Raw genomic sequence first — 16,454 nt, forward strand, 5'->3', positions numbered from 1 at the left:
TTGCAACTGGATCACTGGTTTACATGGCGGCTGCCGGCGTTATTTCTTGGTTATATCCGTCTACGAAGGACCAATGTATATTTTGGGATTCTTGTGGTGCCCCTGGCTGGGCTAAGATATTCCCAATATCGGTTTAATAAAAAGGCTACTCAATTTTACAGTTTGCCTTTAATGGTAATGGTTTGAGTTACATGTTTGATTGGTTGTTATTCTTAAACTTAAGCGAACTAAAGAATACTCCTTCACAGCCTCTTCCCTTCGATTCTCCCGTCGACTCGTCGCGATCGCGCAGGTTAAAGCGGAGAGCTTCGATTGGCCTGCCCGGTCACGTGACGCAAAAGTAGAGTACATATTGTCTCGTGTCCTTGTTTCTCGCATTATGCAATAAAGGATCGAGTAACGCAGGAATGATAAATTAAATTTAGCTTTTATACAGTGTCGCACCATTAAACAAATAACTTAAATTAAATAAAACTAATCAATCTGTCTGATGAAGAAATTGAAGAATTTATTAAAACTAGCAGCTGTCCAGAGGGAGATTTATTAAAGTTACCCTACCATATGCAAGCTGTTGAAATATGTGTCAAATTAGTGACAGAGGCATCGTCGGCCGTATGTGGGTTTACTAACAGAGATGGTTGAATACGTACAACGATAGCATCTAGAAGCCAGATACCAAAGTTTAATACCAAATCAGACTATGAAGTAGGAAATTAGAAATTGCTCATATGGTTGGATGGATGGGTGGGCAGGGATGGAACTCGATGGGAGCCACCTTCCGTGGTAAGTTCTGGGTTATTTTGTATCTGTTTATATACAAAATAGGCGAAGAGCTGCTCGTAAATGGAAAAGTTGAAAAATGCTTAATTTTTTTTAGGTTTAAGAGCTGGCGGGGGGCCTAAATATGTCTACAATTTAATAATTTTCTTTTTGCGTAATTAGAGGACTATATTACATTATTTTATAGCACAGGCAAATTATTTTCTTTTTACATTTTTTTTTGTATTTTTGGGGGTGAAAACGCTGATGATTTTTTAAACCACAGGTCTGTCAAAATTAAAGAAAAAGTATAAAAACGACCCACCCTTATCACTTATCACTGGAAAAAATCTAATTGATATTCATCTCAATACATATTTAGTTATTAGGCATTATACTGTATTTTTTAATTTAAAAATTAACATACAGCTATTAAATAATATTTTTTGTTTTACCGATAAGATATTTAGTACATTTAACATATTATCTACCGGTGTATATCTATTACATTTTAGTATTATTCTCATGGCTCTGTTTTGTATGATTTGAAGTCTATTGACCCTGTAATTCGGAATACCAAACAAAAGTGTAGAACAAAAATCCAAGTGCGGCAAAATAATACTATTATAAATTGGCAATTTTGTTTGTAAAGAGAGGTTTTTGCCAATTCTCGATAAAAAATTAACTTTTTTTGACATTTTGCGTGTTATGCTGTCAATATGAGAATCAAAATTTAAATGTGGATCCAAAACAACACCCAAATATTTAATTTCTTTCTGGTAGGATATTGTTTTATTATTTATCTCTACTTTTATTACATTCAAATTTACTTGGGTTAACCTAGCTTTACTTCCAAACAGACAAAATTTTGTTTTAGCTGCATTATTACTTAAGTTATTATTACACTGCCATTTGTATATATTATCCAAATCAAAGTTTAGATCTTCTTGCATTTTTTTAAGATCCTTTTCCACAACATACAGCATAGTGTCATCTGCAAATAATGCTTAGTTACTCCTACTACTGACATTGACAATATCATTAATATAAATAAGGAATAGAATTAGACCCAACACAGTACCTTGGGGAACACCATGATTAATATTTTTAGCAACAGATAATTTATTTTTAAATTTGACCACTTGTTTCCTGTTATGCAAATACGATTTAAACCAACTTAAAACTGTACCTCCTATCCCCATTTTTTCCATTTTAAGAAGCAAAACATTGCGATTAACCGTCTCAAACGCTCTTCTAAAATTCAAGAAAATTGCCAAAACAAGGCAAATTGTTCCATAAATGAACTGCAATGTAATTCAATGATTTTTAAAAAGCTGCTGTTGTATGTTGAGGAATCCTAAAAATATTAAACCGTCTAGTATTATGGTTTTGTTCATGCACATTGAAAAGTTTTCTTAGATATGGTGGGTTTCCCGACTTTAAAATTCTGTATATGAAAGAGTATATGTGATATTTGCGTCTATTTGACATTGACAAAATAAAATGATTATTAAGATATGGGGTAATATGACTTCTGTAGCAAATTTTAAAGGAAAAACGCATACAGGAATTTTGCACTTTTTGAATAGAAGATGAAACTGCCGATATAATTACGTTATTGTAGATTACATCACCATAATCAAACAATGATTTTATTAAAGAGTTGCACAAAATATAATTGGTTTCACGCGGTAAGTAACGCTTTAGTTTATTTAAATATTTTAAACGCATATAAGCAGTGGCAATTTTTTTGTTTATGTTGGCTGAAAATAACAAAGTATTATCAAAAATAATACCCAAATTTTTTGCTTCATTAACCACAGGTACTATTGAATTGTCTATTTTAACCACAAAGTCTTGAGAAACATGTTTTATATTATTTCTACTGGATTCTACATTTTTCCACTACTGTATATATGTAAATTATTTAAGTTCAAATTAAATTGTGTTTGTGAGTGTATTAAGGAATTTAATGAGAACATTGTATAAATCTGAGAATCATCTGCGTATTGTTGTAGTTTTGAATAAGATATAATATTTTTCATATCAGCTACGTATAATGAGAATAATAATGGTCCTAATAGAGATCCCTGAGGTACCCCAGTGATAACAGAAATAAATTCAGATTTTGAGTATAAGCGGTGAGAATCAATCTCCATGCATTGAAACCTGCTGGTAAGGTCTTAGTAAGGCAATTGAAGTATTAGAACAACCAAAGAAATTTAATTTAGCTAGCAGCTTATCATGATTTAAAGTGTCAAATGCCTTACTAAAATCCAGCAAACATACGGTTGTTAATTGTTTTTGTCTTCGTAGTGCCTGATATCATTCATAAGATTTACAAGTGGTTGTACTAAATTGTTTCACAAACCCGGATTGATATTCAGGTATAATTTTATAGGAATTTGATTATACATGGGTCTCTAGAACCTTAGACAATAGAGGTAAAATACTAATAGGGCGTAGATCTTTAGCTGCTTTGGGGTTTTCCACAAGTCTGGAAATTGATTTTCTATGGTACGGGAATTAATAAAATTGAGGAAACCGCTCCTCTGAATGGAAAATAATTAACAACATCTCTTATTGATAATCCAATCATGGTCTACTGAATTAATAGTAGTACCAGTTGATGCTATAATATCTTTTAAAGCAATCTTATTCATAAGATTAAAATTTAGTAAATTGGGGAAATTAAATCTTTGTTATTTTGATAGAAGGAAATTCTTCCTTTGCAAGTGGTGTCATTCAATACGAGTCATTCAGTACATTTGCTTCAGATAATGCGGCAGTTATGTTGTAATAATTGTTTTTTTGTATAATATTTAACTTTTTCACTGTATCCCAAAAGGGCTTTACAGAAATTTTAAATAAGTTGCGAAAATAAGAATTTTTCTCGCGTATGATAGCGTGTTTAGTGAATTTTTTTCAATTACGATAGTACTGGAGATTACCACTTTTAGTTTTTAAATATTTTTTGTGCTTTGTCTCTTAGTTTTATAAGTAGTTTAGTGTTATCGGTTATCCATGGAGTAAAAGGCTTACTTTTATTGTTCATTAGTCTTGTAGGTGCAAATTTGATGCAAAAGATCGAATGATCTTTATCGTACAACATATTGTACAACTCAAGTTGATTTAGACCGTTGGTTCGTAAAACGGCCCACAGACGATGCAATTTGTTGGACTACCGATCGTACAACAGGTTGCACTGTAAATCGTATAGACAGATCGTACAAAATTTTGCCCACAGACTTGCATAAATTCCGAGCGATCGGTAGTACAACTAGTTTAGTATGTATTAGTTCGCCATGGCACCAACTATCTCAAAAAAGACTATAGCTGCTTTAGTAGTCGCGTTGTTTTCGGATGATACTTATGAAGTAAAAAAAAGAAAAGGATGTGGTGTAAAAAATGGTTACTTAAAAGGCATATTTATTCACATATGAATTTACTTAATGAACTACGCGCCACAGAACCAATAGATTTCAAGAATTATTTACGAATGAACGACGATTCATTCAATATATTATTAGAGTTAGTACGGCCAGCAATTATGAAACAAAATACAGTCATGAGAAATGCAATTAGTGCGGAAGAAAGATTAACTATTACTTTGAGATATTTCGCTACTGGAAATTCCTATGAAGACCTTAAATTCAGTACAGCTATATCACCTCAGTACATAGGTCAAATCGTTCGTGAAACCTGCCGAGCTATTTATGAATCACTAAAAAGAGAATACTTGAAGGTAGGTAAAGCCATGACAAAGTTGGAAACAGAGCATTTATTTTTATATTCAACTCAAATAACATTATATCAAAATATTCAAAAAGGAAAAATATTCAACTTTGTACTACATGTTTTTCTGAAAACCAAATTTACATGAAACAAAAAAAAAACATTTGCATGAAAATAAAGAATCATTCATTGTAGTCACTGGGTTCGAAATGATTAATATAGTTTCTGCTATCTGACGTTGTATTAGAATGTTTGGTAAACGTAGGATTTTGGACCTGAAGTGTATGATAGGTGTATTCCTGTGGGGTTGTAGTAACACTTTGAGAATGTTGGGCTATATATGGACGTGAGTTTGTATTGTTAAATTGTGTGGAAGAATATGAAGTATTTTGAGTAGTCAGGTTACTGCAATAAACAACAGAATCTTCTGCGAGTTTTCCCATTCTCGCATAAAACATCACATCTGATATTAGTTTTTCAGCAATAATTCTTTGACGTTCATCCACTCCTTGTAATTGATAACCTATTTGTTTACCTACAATTGCATACTCATTTTCATTTTCATCATTATTTGTATCTCTAATCAACGCAGTATGAGCTAAATCTATCAAACGCTGTTTTTTTAGTTCACTTTCATTAATCGTCTTAGAAACTGTTCTCTTTTGATATTTGGCAATGGTTCTGCAGTATAAAGTTGTACTAGATAGTGGTGTTGAGGTAGCCTTCTCCTCTGCCGAAGTTCCTTGACTTCCCAAGGAGGAGAGTATAAAGGCGGCGATGATGAAAATCGTATTTCATATTCACTATTATCATCAGCATCTATCTAAAAAAAAGAATATCCAAAATATAAGGTCATGCAAATTTGTGTATGTATTTCAAGTCCCATCGCATGAACAAGAGTGGCAATAAGTTGCAGATGATTTTAAACAGATGTGGCAATTTGACAGCTGCTTGGGAGCGATGGACGGAAAGCATATCACTATTAAAAAACCAGCCAAAAGTGGATCATTTTATTTTAACACAAAAGTACTTTTAGCGTTGTTTTATTTGCAATTGTCAATGCAAATTACGAGTTTTTATATGTTCACACGGGTACCAATGGACGGGTATCAGATGGAGGAATATGGAGTCAAACAGGAATTTACAAACGTTTAATGTCAAACAAGTTAAATATACCGAAAGAAACTAAACTTTCTGGCAGTAATGACTTAGTGCCTTATGTTTTTATTGGAGATGAGGCATTTCCGCTAATGAAGAATTTATTGAAGCCATACCCGCAGAGAGGAATAACTCATGCTGGAAAAATTTTCAACTATCGCCTTTGCAGAGCCCGCCGAGTTGTCGAAAACGTGTTTGGTATCCTAGCATCACGTTTTAGAGTTTTCTTACAACCTATTGCTACAAGTGTTGAAACAGTAGATGATATTGTCCTTGCGTGCTGTGCACTTCACAACTTTTTGAGGAGGTTATCGAAGAAAAGCTACATAACAGAAGCAACTGTAGATTTTGAAGACACAATCAGTGGCGCGGTTGTGCCGGGGGAATGGAGACAAACTACTAATTTACTAAATCTGGAAAAAATTGCAGCAAAAAATGCCTCAAGAAAAGTAAGAGATTCTTATAAAAACTATTTCAATACTAATGGAAAAACTACATTCCAAGAAAAAAATATTTCATAGGTAACATCGTAATATGTAAGTTGGAATCTACTTACTGTGTTATTACTTTCCGATACTTCATCTTCGTCAATCGCTCTTGTTTTTCTGCCGCTTTCTGATTGTGATGTAAACAGTAGCAAATCATAGTACCAAAGTGTCGGTTCATATAAATCATCTGTTCCTATGCCTGTTCTTTTGGAATCTTGTACCTTGAATCAATACCTCTTTTATCTAGGAACATTTAGATAAGAGCCTATTATGATACTCATTTTGGTTTCTTTGAGTTATGAACTGAGTCTTATGCCGCACTAGTATTGTAATGGATTCAGTTTATCGCATCACTTAACGATGCCAACATGAGTAGATAATACCTAAAGTTGTTAAAGTCGTTAAATCGCAAAATCGCGACCTTATAGTGAAGTAATAGCTTAAACTTTCCTTGATATTTTCTTTTTTAATTCTCTTGATACACACCTCAATTATTAAAAGAGATATAGCTAATTTTAAACAAAGCATTTTTGTATTGGCTCTTATGGAAAAAATAGAGGTGTTCTATTTTCAAAGTCACGTAGTATATATCTAAAACTTTGCCCGATTCCTAATTTCAAAGATAATAACTACTTATAACTTACCTTTTTCAACTCTCTTCGGAAAGCTGTTCTCATAATTATTATTAATTTTCTTCTTTAAAAGTTCCATCGTTGCTGTTGGGTTTATTTCTTTTAATTTTCTTAAGAGAATTTCGTAACTTGCGTTACGTTTATGTTTGTTAGAATAATCATTAGATCTGACATCCCATAAACAAGAATGCTCTTGATAAATTTCTATAAATTCCGTCCAAAAATGCCTATTGTTTTCCATGATTTTATAGGACAATATCGCTACACAATATATCAAAATATTAACAATTTTTAAATGAAATCGTATGAACAAGTCGGCAAAAGACACACACGTTCAAACTTATCATATATCCAACCGAGTTGTACGACAGATTTTTAAACATGCTATACTTCCGTACGATTCAACCGGGTCGTACGATTGGTTGAACTACAATACCACACACGTTGCAATTATCGTTCAAACGGTTGGACCAACCAAGATTGTACAACTTGTAGTACAACAAATTGCATCGTGTGTGAACCGTTTAAGTGGGGTTGTAGTTCGACGTGCAGTTCGACTAGATCGTGTCGTATGAAAGTATAGCTTAACTAAAAATCTGTCGTACAACGCGGTAGTACATGCGATAAATCTGACCGTTTGTGTGCTCGCTTCCAACAATCGGAAGGATTTAATTTTTTTCCATTGTTTGGGCACTTTTCACCCATTGCCTAGTTAAATTAGTAGATAAATATGGATAATGAAAGATTTTGGGCGGAATTTATTGAAATATATCGGCAACATCCATGTTTGTGGTATATGAAATCCAACGAGTATTTGAACAAACACAAACGAAATGCCAGTTACGACGTGCTTTTAAATAAAATTAAACAAATAAAATCGGATGCAAATTTGGAATTTGTTAAAAAGAAAATTAATAATATGCGAACGGCTTTCAGGAGGGACTTAAAGAAGGTACATAAACATGCATGCGTTAATAAAATAAAAAATATAGTTTTTTTTTCGTAAATATAGGTATGATGTATTACAATCGTTAACTTTATTTGAAGGTGCAAGATCCAAAGCGCACAGGATTTGGCAGAGATGATGTATATGAGCCGTCCCTTTGGTATTGGAGTTAATGTTGTTTATAGCACAGTCCGAATCTGGAAGGAAGGGTCTCTCTACTGATGAGAGGAAAGATGAGGTTGTAAATAACACAGTAAGTAAACATTTGTGTTACAAATTATATTGAAGTTTTAGATTAAGATATTATTTTTTCTTGAAAGGCAATTTGTCCAGCATTATTATAATATTCTTTATACAAGTCTCTTACTTTCTTAGCACATAGTTATTTGCATTCTTCGATTTGGATCCTTCTAGTTTCAGTAAATTACTTGTCTGTCTCCATTCACCTGGTATAATAGTACCTGTTGTCATATCTTCACGATTTATGCACTTTTCTGTGATATAACTCTTTTTTGACCTCCTTCTTAAGAAATTATGAAGGGCACAACACGCAAGAACTATATTATCAACCCTTTCTACATCAACAGCTATAGGTTGCAGAAGTTGATCTGCAGTAAGTTTTTTTTGGATCTGGTATATTTGGTTTATTTGCTTTCAGACATGTATAAATTCCCGTTTTACTCCATATTCCTCCATCTGATACTCGTCCATTGGTGCCAGTATGAACATCATATGAGTCTTTACAATTATAATAGTATGATCCACTATTTGGTGGTTTCTTGATGATAATGTGCTTTCCGTCCATTGCGCTCAAACAATTTTCAAAATTCCACATATTTTTAAAATCATTTGCGACCTGGTGCCATTGCTCTTTATCTGATGGTACTTAAAAAATTATACCATTGTAAGATATATGAATGTTAATTTAAATTAAAATACGTCAATGAGTATTTTAAGTTGCCATTCTATATGAGTTTACTTTCAAACCTTTTTGCATAAGCTATGGAATTGTTAAAAATACGTAGAAAATACGATTTTTTTCGGCTATTTCTAAAATACATTGTAGTATGTATTTCATTTGTTATACTGCTTCTTTTTATTATAGTTTCATTTACATTTATATTTATACATTCATACTAATATTCATAATTTCCTATTTTTCCCTTCCAGGATGATAACATCGAAACTCAAATTGATGAGCAGACAGATGAATCACAAATATCTATTTTATCTCCCAGAAGTGAATCAGGAACACACACAGTCGAATTAAATGAAGCAATTCCGTCGTCTAATAGGTCTTCATCAGAAGTCAGCAATAGATCTAAAAAACGGGCTGCTCCAAGAAAATACACCAGCGAGATAAAAAAGTTAGAACTGATGTAATTAGCTCATAATACTTTAACCACCGAGGCAGATGAATACTTAATTGCCGGAAAAAGAATAGGTTATTAGTCAAAAGGTGTTGATGAGCAATAGAGAATAATAGCAATCAATACTATACAATTGCAAACTTTACCCCTGCCAGCACCACAATACAGTAGTTACCAATCATCGCAAAGTGGTTCAGAAGAACATTTTCTATTGAATAGCAGTGAAGATGCTAATACAACTATAAGGCATTACTACAAATCATCAGCCTCAAGACATCTAATAATAATTAGCGTCACTTATTATTATAAACTATACTACTATAAAAAAAGCCATAAAAATAAAAAAATGTTTTCTCGTACCTTTAAATATTCTTCTTTCAATCCATCGTAAATTGCCCGGCAAGTTTCTGGAATTATTTGACCGATAGCCTCAGCTGATATAGCTGTTCGAAATTTAAGGTCCTCATATGAGTTTCCACTTGCTAGAAATCTCAAGGTAACAGTCAGTCTTTCTTTAGCGCTAATTGAGTTCCTCATGTTTGTATCATGATTTGTTTCTTGATTCTCCGTCGAATTATTTTTAGCCGAAAGTTAAAAGAGTCTTCATCCATTCTTAGGTAATTTTTAAAATCATTTGGTTCACTTTAACTTAGTTCACGCAATAAATTCATGTGAGAATACTGATGTCTTTGCTGCAACCAATTTTTGAACCATTTTCTTCTTTTTCGCAGGGTTTCATGTTCTTCGGATAACAAAGCAGCCCCAATATTTGCGGCCGCTTTTCTCTTTGATAAAATCGGTGGCATTGTACAGTACAATATGAAAAGATCTAGCAAAAATAACTACATTCAACTTGTGTTTAAACAGGTTGTACGACAGATCGTATCCGTATGTGGCCGAAAATAGCATCAACCTATTGTTCAATTTCGTAGTACAACTTATCGTACGCCTTGTCGTCCTACGTGTAGTATCGTGTGTGGCCCGTTTAAGAGATAAGACACCATGAACGATGACAATGACGACCATGTTATGAAGAAGAAGAACGATTGAGTAGTACGTTACTGTAAAGGAATTATCAATAATATTAGGCAAATTCTTTAAAAGCCAAGTAGGTTACATTTTATTTATTATAAACATTAATAGTTGGTTGCAATAATTAGTCGACCTAGTATAGCAGCTATTTGCAAAATAAGCTATATCGCGGCTCGTGTCTAATTAGGTAACTGTGACGCTGTTCAATTGCTTTTTGTATGGAAATATTTTTCAATTCATTCAATAAACAGTTAAGACGTTGTATAGAAATAATTGATCCGGTAATTTTGGACGAGTATTATATATCATCGAGCGACGAGGAGGAAATAAATATGCCTTTGTCAAATTTAGATTTTTTTAATTTAGCTGGGAAAATAGTACCTCAGGAGTTTGATGGCTCACATGACAGGCTACAATCATTTTTAGATGCTCTTACATTACTTAATGAAAATCCGGGCGATCATGGAGCAAACGCAGTAGCCTACGTTAAAACACGACTTACAAGTAAGGCTCGAGGTTTAATAACTACCGAAGCATCCCTTGCAGAAATTATAAACACTTTGCGTTTAAAAATTAAAGGAGAGAGGTCACAGCTGTTAACAACAAAGCTATTAAATTTTAGGCAACATGCTAGAGATACCGTAAGTTATGCTTCGGATATTGAATCTCTAGCTGAAAAATTAAAAACGGCATATATTAGCGAGGGTGTCCCCGCCGATGTCGCAGCAAAGTATTCTACTGATCAAACAGTAAGAGCCTTAGCTCAAAATGCTAATTCCGAAAGGGCTAGGGTAGCTATAGAGGCAGGTACATTTACCACAGTGCAGGAGGTTGTCAATAAATTTATAAATATAAATAATAATGCACAGGCTTCAACTTCGAACATTTTTTATGCTAATTCAGGTCAAAAAAATTTTAGAAATAATAACAAATTTTTTTATAATAATAGAGGTAGGCGACCTAATAACAATAATAATAATAATTATTACAATAACACTCAACGCAGCCAAAATTTCAATAGGCACAATAATGAACGCGGTAGAAATAATCGCGGTTTTAATAATAATACAAGTAACAGGTATAATAATGACAGACAAACTAATATCAATAGAGCCAACAACTCATTTCACAGGTCAGTTAGGGCAGTTAGCACAATACCTGACCAGGGAAACAAAATGGACCCCCAAACCGGGAGGTTGGTGGATATCTCGTAAATAATGTGTTTAACATAAACCTTTCCTTCTCCAACTTTGTTATATTTTTTACAGAAATGACTGGTCAGGAAAACACTTTTTTAATCGATACTGGTGCAGATATTTCTATATTTAAAAATGACACAATTAGTCCAAACAAAATAATAAATTCACACACCCCTAGTCAAATTAAAGGAGTAACAGATGAAGTTATCACAACTTTAGGTATTGCAAGAACGGTCATTTCTGTTAATGGACACGAAGTCGAACATTCTTTTCACGTAGTAGATTCCTCATTTCCGATCCCGACAGATGCAATATTGGGTCGAGATTTTATCGCTAAATTCAAATGTAATTTAAACTATTCGGATTGGACTATGACTATTAGGCCGAATGACAATAATATTATTATACCGATTCGAAATAGTATTTCTGAAGACTCTATAGTTATTCCAGCTAGGTGTGAGGTACTACGAAAGATAAAAAGCCTACAATTTGTTAAATAATAATAATAATAAGCTTTATTTCCAACAGGTTACATATACCCAGTTACAGGAAAATCAATTAAATATATAAATGTACGAAAGCATGAATTGTATTAGATTCATGCAACTAAACTATAAAAAAAATATAAAAGAATTGCTATATAATAAAAAAAAGAAGTAGTGAAAACTTAAGAAAATAAATAATAAAAAATCAACACTAAATTAGGATAAGAATCAAGAATTAATTTAAATCAAAAGACCAAAAAAAAAAGGATAAATAAATGCATTCAAGCTAAAAACTAAATAACCAAAAACTGAATAACCTAGCCTAGCCTCCCCCACCGACCATACGCAGGTGATTCAAGATAAGTGCCAAATCGTCATGGTGAATGTCACAAGAATCAGCAATAGTGTTAAAGTTTTGACACATAAAGTGAATAGGACTCTGGTACAGAATGTTGGACCTGGCTGTGTCCAAGTTAAAAGCTGGACACTGTCTGGATCCTGGGCGTGGTATATGAAAGCAAATCCCTTGCAAAAGGGATGGGCAGTCAATTTTATGGTTAAGTAAATTAAACAAGAATTTCACCGAATGCATTTCTCTCCTCTTCGCAAGTGACCGTTCAGTATATCTAGAGAGCAGCAGGTTATGGTCAAAACCCCTTGGAGGATAGACTCCATCATCCTTAAATGCCAAACATTTAAGGAATCGCCGTTGGACTGATTCTAATAGGTGAATGTGCTGGTTGTAAATGGGAGACCAAATAAGGGAGCAGTAGTCCAGCCTGGATCTAACAAATGCATAGTAGAGCGTTTTGGCAGTGGCAGTGTTCAAAAAAAGTTTGCAATTTCTAATAATAAAGCCTAGCATGCGAGTAGCTCTAGAAACAGTATCTTCGATGTGGGGGATAAAAGAAAATTTTTGGTCAAAGGTGACTCCAAGATCCTTGAAACAGGTAGACCTTGCCAGAGACTCTCCATTAACTGAGTAATTAAAAGCAATTGGACTTTTGATACGAAAGTAGCTGGCCACATTACACTTGGAAACATTAAGGTTAAGCCGGTTCAAAGTGCACCAATGGTGTACAGTATTGATGTTTTCTTGCAGTAGACCACAATCTGCTATAGAGTCAATCCTATGGAAAAGCTTTAGGTCATCAGCATATGCTAACCGAGAGCAATTGAGGGTGGAGATCAAGTCATTAGCGAAAACGTTAAAGAGAAGGGGGCCCAAGTTAGAGCCCTGAGGAACTCCAGAGGTGGGTGAAAAACAAGCAGATCTAAAGCCTTCGACCACTACAAACTGAGAGCGGTCAACTAAATAAGAGTTAAGGAGCTTTATCAAGCGATCGGAGAATCCAAACTGGCGTTCAAGCTTATTTAATAGGATGAAGTGGTCAATCTGGTCAAAAGCCTTTTGGAAGTCTGTGTAGATAACATCGATTTGGCTTCTATCATTAAGTGCTTCGCACACAAACTGAGAGAAGAATGTTAGGTTTGTAGTACATGAGCGGCCAGAAACAAAGCCATGTTGATGATTGGCCAGCATGGACTTAACCTTGGAAAAAATTAATTTATAGAGAGCCAACTCGAATAACTTTGAGAAATTGCACAGAATGGATATAGGGCGGTAATTCTCTATTGTTCCAGCATCGCCCTTTTTAAAGATAGGGCAAACTTTAGCTTGCTTCCAGATATTGGGAAAAATACCTGTGTTAAGGATCAGATTAAAAATGTGGAGCAGAGGGTCTGTAAGTGCAACAGAGCAGTCCTTAGCTAAAAAACTAGGAATTAGATCTGGGCCAGAGGTCATTTTGCTTTTGAGACACTTGCTCGCCATTATAATGTCGGTAGCCGCGAGCGCGACGACGTTTATGCAAGTTAAGGGAGGTTCAGAGACGAGAGGATGATCGCTGGGAAGTGAGTTCGTGTATACACTCCTGAAATAATCTCCAAAAGCGGACACAATGCTGTCAGGCGTATTGTATGATTGGTTAGAAAGCTTCATTGAGCCGGGGATTTGAGACTGATTACGTTTGCTTCGAATAAAAGACCAAGAAGATTCAGTAGTAGAAAATGCGGAACTAAAGTCTGGTATCTTTGTTGCGAGAACTATTGTCTCAAAAAATTCCCCTATTATTAAGATTATTAGTACAACAAGCGAAAACGTTACTCTTAATAATATTCAGCTAAAAACGACAAGCCTAGCAGAATTTAATATCTATGAAATCGATACAGAATATAACGATAGAAATTCTAATCTCATGACGCAGCTTAATGTTAAAGATGTACCTGAGTTTGTCAAAGAAAAATTAATTAAGTTATGCAACGAATTTTCAGATATTTTTGCCCTTAAGTCAGATAAAATAACAGTTAACAACTTTTATCAACAAGAACTCCGACTAACTGATAGGTCACCCGTGTATATTAAAAATTATAGAATTCCGCATGCTCAAAAAAAAGAAATAAACAAACAAGTCAATAAATTACTGGAACAAAATATTATAGAGCCATCAATCTCCAACTATAATAACCCAGTTTTGCTGGTACCCAAAAAATCTCCTAACGGTCAAAAAGCATGGAGGTTAGTCATTGATTTTCGCCAGCTAAATAAAAAACTCATTGCTGACAAGTTTCCACTTCCTCGTATCGATGATATATTAGATCAGCTAGGAAGAGCTCAGTGGTTTTCAGTAATTGATCTTATTAGTGGTTTTCACCAGGTACCCTTATGTGAAAACTCTCGAGACGTAACTCAGTTTAGTGTTGATGCGGGATCTTTTAGATTTACACGTTTATGTTCTCAATGGCATTCGCCGGCATTACCCCTGAAAGAGCTTTTTTGTATATAGATGATCTTATCGTGATCGGTTGTTCTGAAAATCATCATTTTGAAAACCTGTATAAAGTTTTTGAAACATGCAGAAAATTTAACTTAAAATTAAATCCTGAAAAGTGCAAATTCTTTGAAAATGAAGTAACATATCTAGGTCACAAAATAACAAACAAAGGTATATTACCCGACGATAGTAAATATGACATCATAAATAAGTATCCAGTACCCAAAACTGCTAACGAGGTCAAGCGGTTCATTGCCTTTACAAACTACTATCGCCGATTTATACCTAGGTTTGCAGAAATATCAGCTCATCTTAATAAATTAACTAGAAAAAATGTTACTTTTACATGGACGCCAGATTGTCAAAAATCTTTTGATGAATTAAAAAATTCTTTAATTTCACCTAAAATATTGCAATACCCTGACTTTACGAAACCATTTATAATAGCAACAGATGCCTCAAAAATTGCATGCGCTGCAGTTCTTTCACAAAATTTTAATGGCAACGATTTGCCAGTGGCGTATGCCTCCCGGTTATTTACCAAGGGAGAATCCAATAAACCAGCCATTTTACAAGAATTAACAGCAGTTCATTGGGCAATTAAACATTTTCATTGCTATATTTACGGTACGAAATTTTTAGTGCGTACAGATCATAGACCGCTGGTATATTTATTTTCCATGAAAGATCTTTCATCTAAGCTTACGAGAACCAGACTAGACTTAGAAGAATATAATTTCGATATTGAATACGTAAAAGGTACGCAAAACGTTTGCGCCGATGCTCTTAGTAGAATTAGTATTCATGAACTTCAAGACGTTCATAGAGGCATTACTCAGGTATTGGCTATTACTCGATCTATGTCTAGAACTACCGAATCAATTAATGAACCAGTGTTGCAACAACCAATATTAAAACCATCTGTGTACGAAGCAGTGCGTAATGTTGACATTATTAAATTACCTTCACTGCATTTTCAAGTTAGACCTAATCATCTTAGGATGCTTATTAGGTACAAAAACAAGTTATATGCACAAAAAACTTTTAAAATCTCAAATGGCAACATTGCATTAGAGTATATGTTGTCTCAGTTGGATAATATAGCTGGAGATTTAAATATAAACAAAATAAAACTAAGCTTAGGAGATTCAATTTTTAATTTATGCGCAATTAATAAGTTTAAAGAGATAGGCCTTAAAATTTTAAAAAATACTAGTATTGCTCTTTCGCAAGTAAAGAAATTAGTTACAAATCAAAATAAAAAAATAAAATTAATTGAGGATTACCATGCTAACCCTATATTGGGCGGACATTGTGGCCAAAAACCACTTTTAAAAAAGTTGAAGGCTAGTTTAACTTGGAAAAATATGTCACGCGACGTCGCCAATTTTATAAAAAAGTGTCATAAATGCCAAGTAAACAAAATTAAAATTAAACTCGATGAACCACTAGTAATTACCCCAACCCCCCAAAAGCCTTTTGATATTGTCTGTATAGATACAATCGGCAGATTTCCCAAATCTGACGACGGTTTCGAATATGCGGTAACTATACAATGCGAACTAACAAAATACGTAGTAATTATTCCAATATCAGACAAACAAGCTTCAGCTGTTGCAAAAGCTATTATTAAAAATTTCATTCTTATTTATGGTCCTATGCGAGAAATTAGGACAGATATGGGAACCGAATATAAAAACCAGGTACTTGAAAATGTAACTAAATTCCTTAAAATAGATCATAAAATCTCAACAGCTTATCACAGCCAAACAGTTGGAGGCTGTGAACGAAATCATCGCGTTTTAAATGAATATCT

Source organism: Anthonomus grandis, chromosome 2 (assembly GCF_022605725.1).
Source record: "Anthonomus grandis grandis chromosome 2, icAntGran1.3, whole genome shotgun sequence".
NCBI classification, from domain to species: Eukaryota; Metazoa; Arthropoda; class Insecta; order Coleoptera; family Curculionidae; genus Anthonomus; species Anthonomus grandis.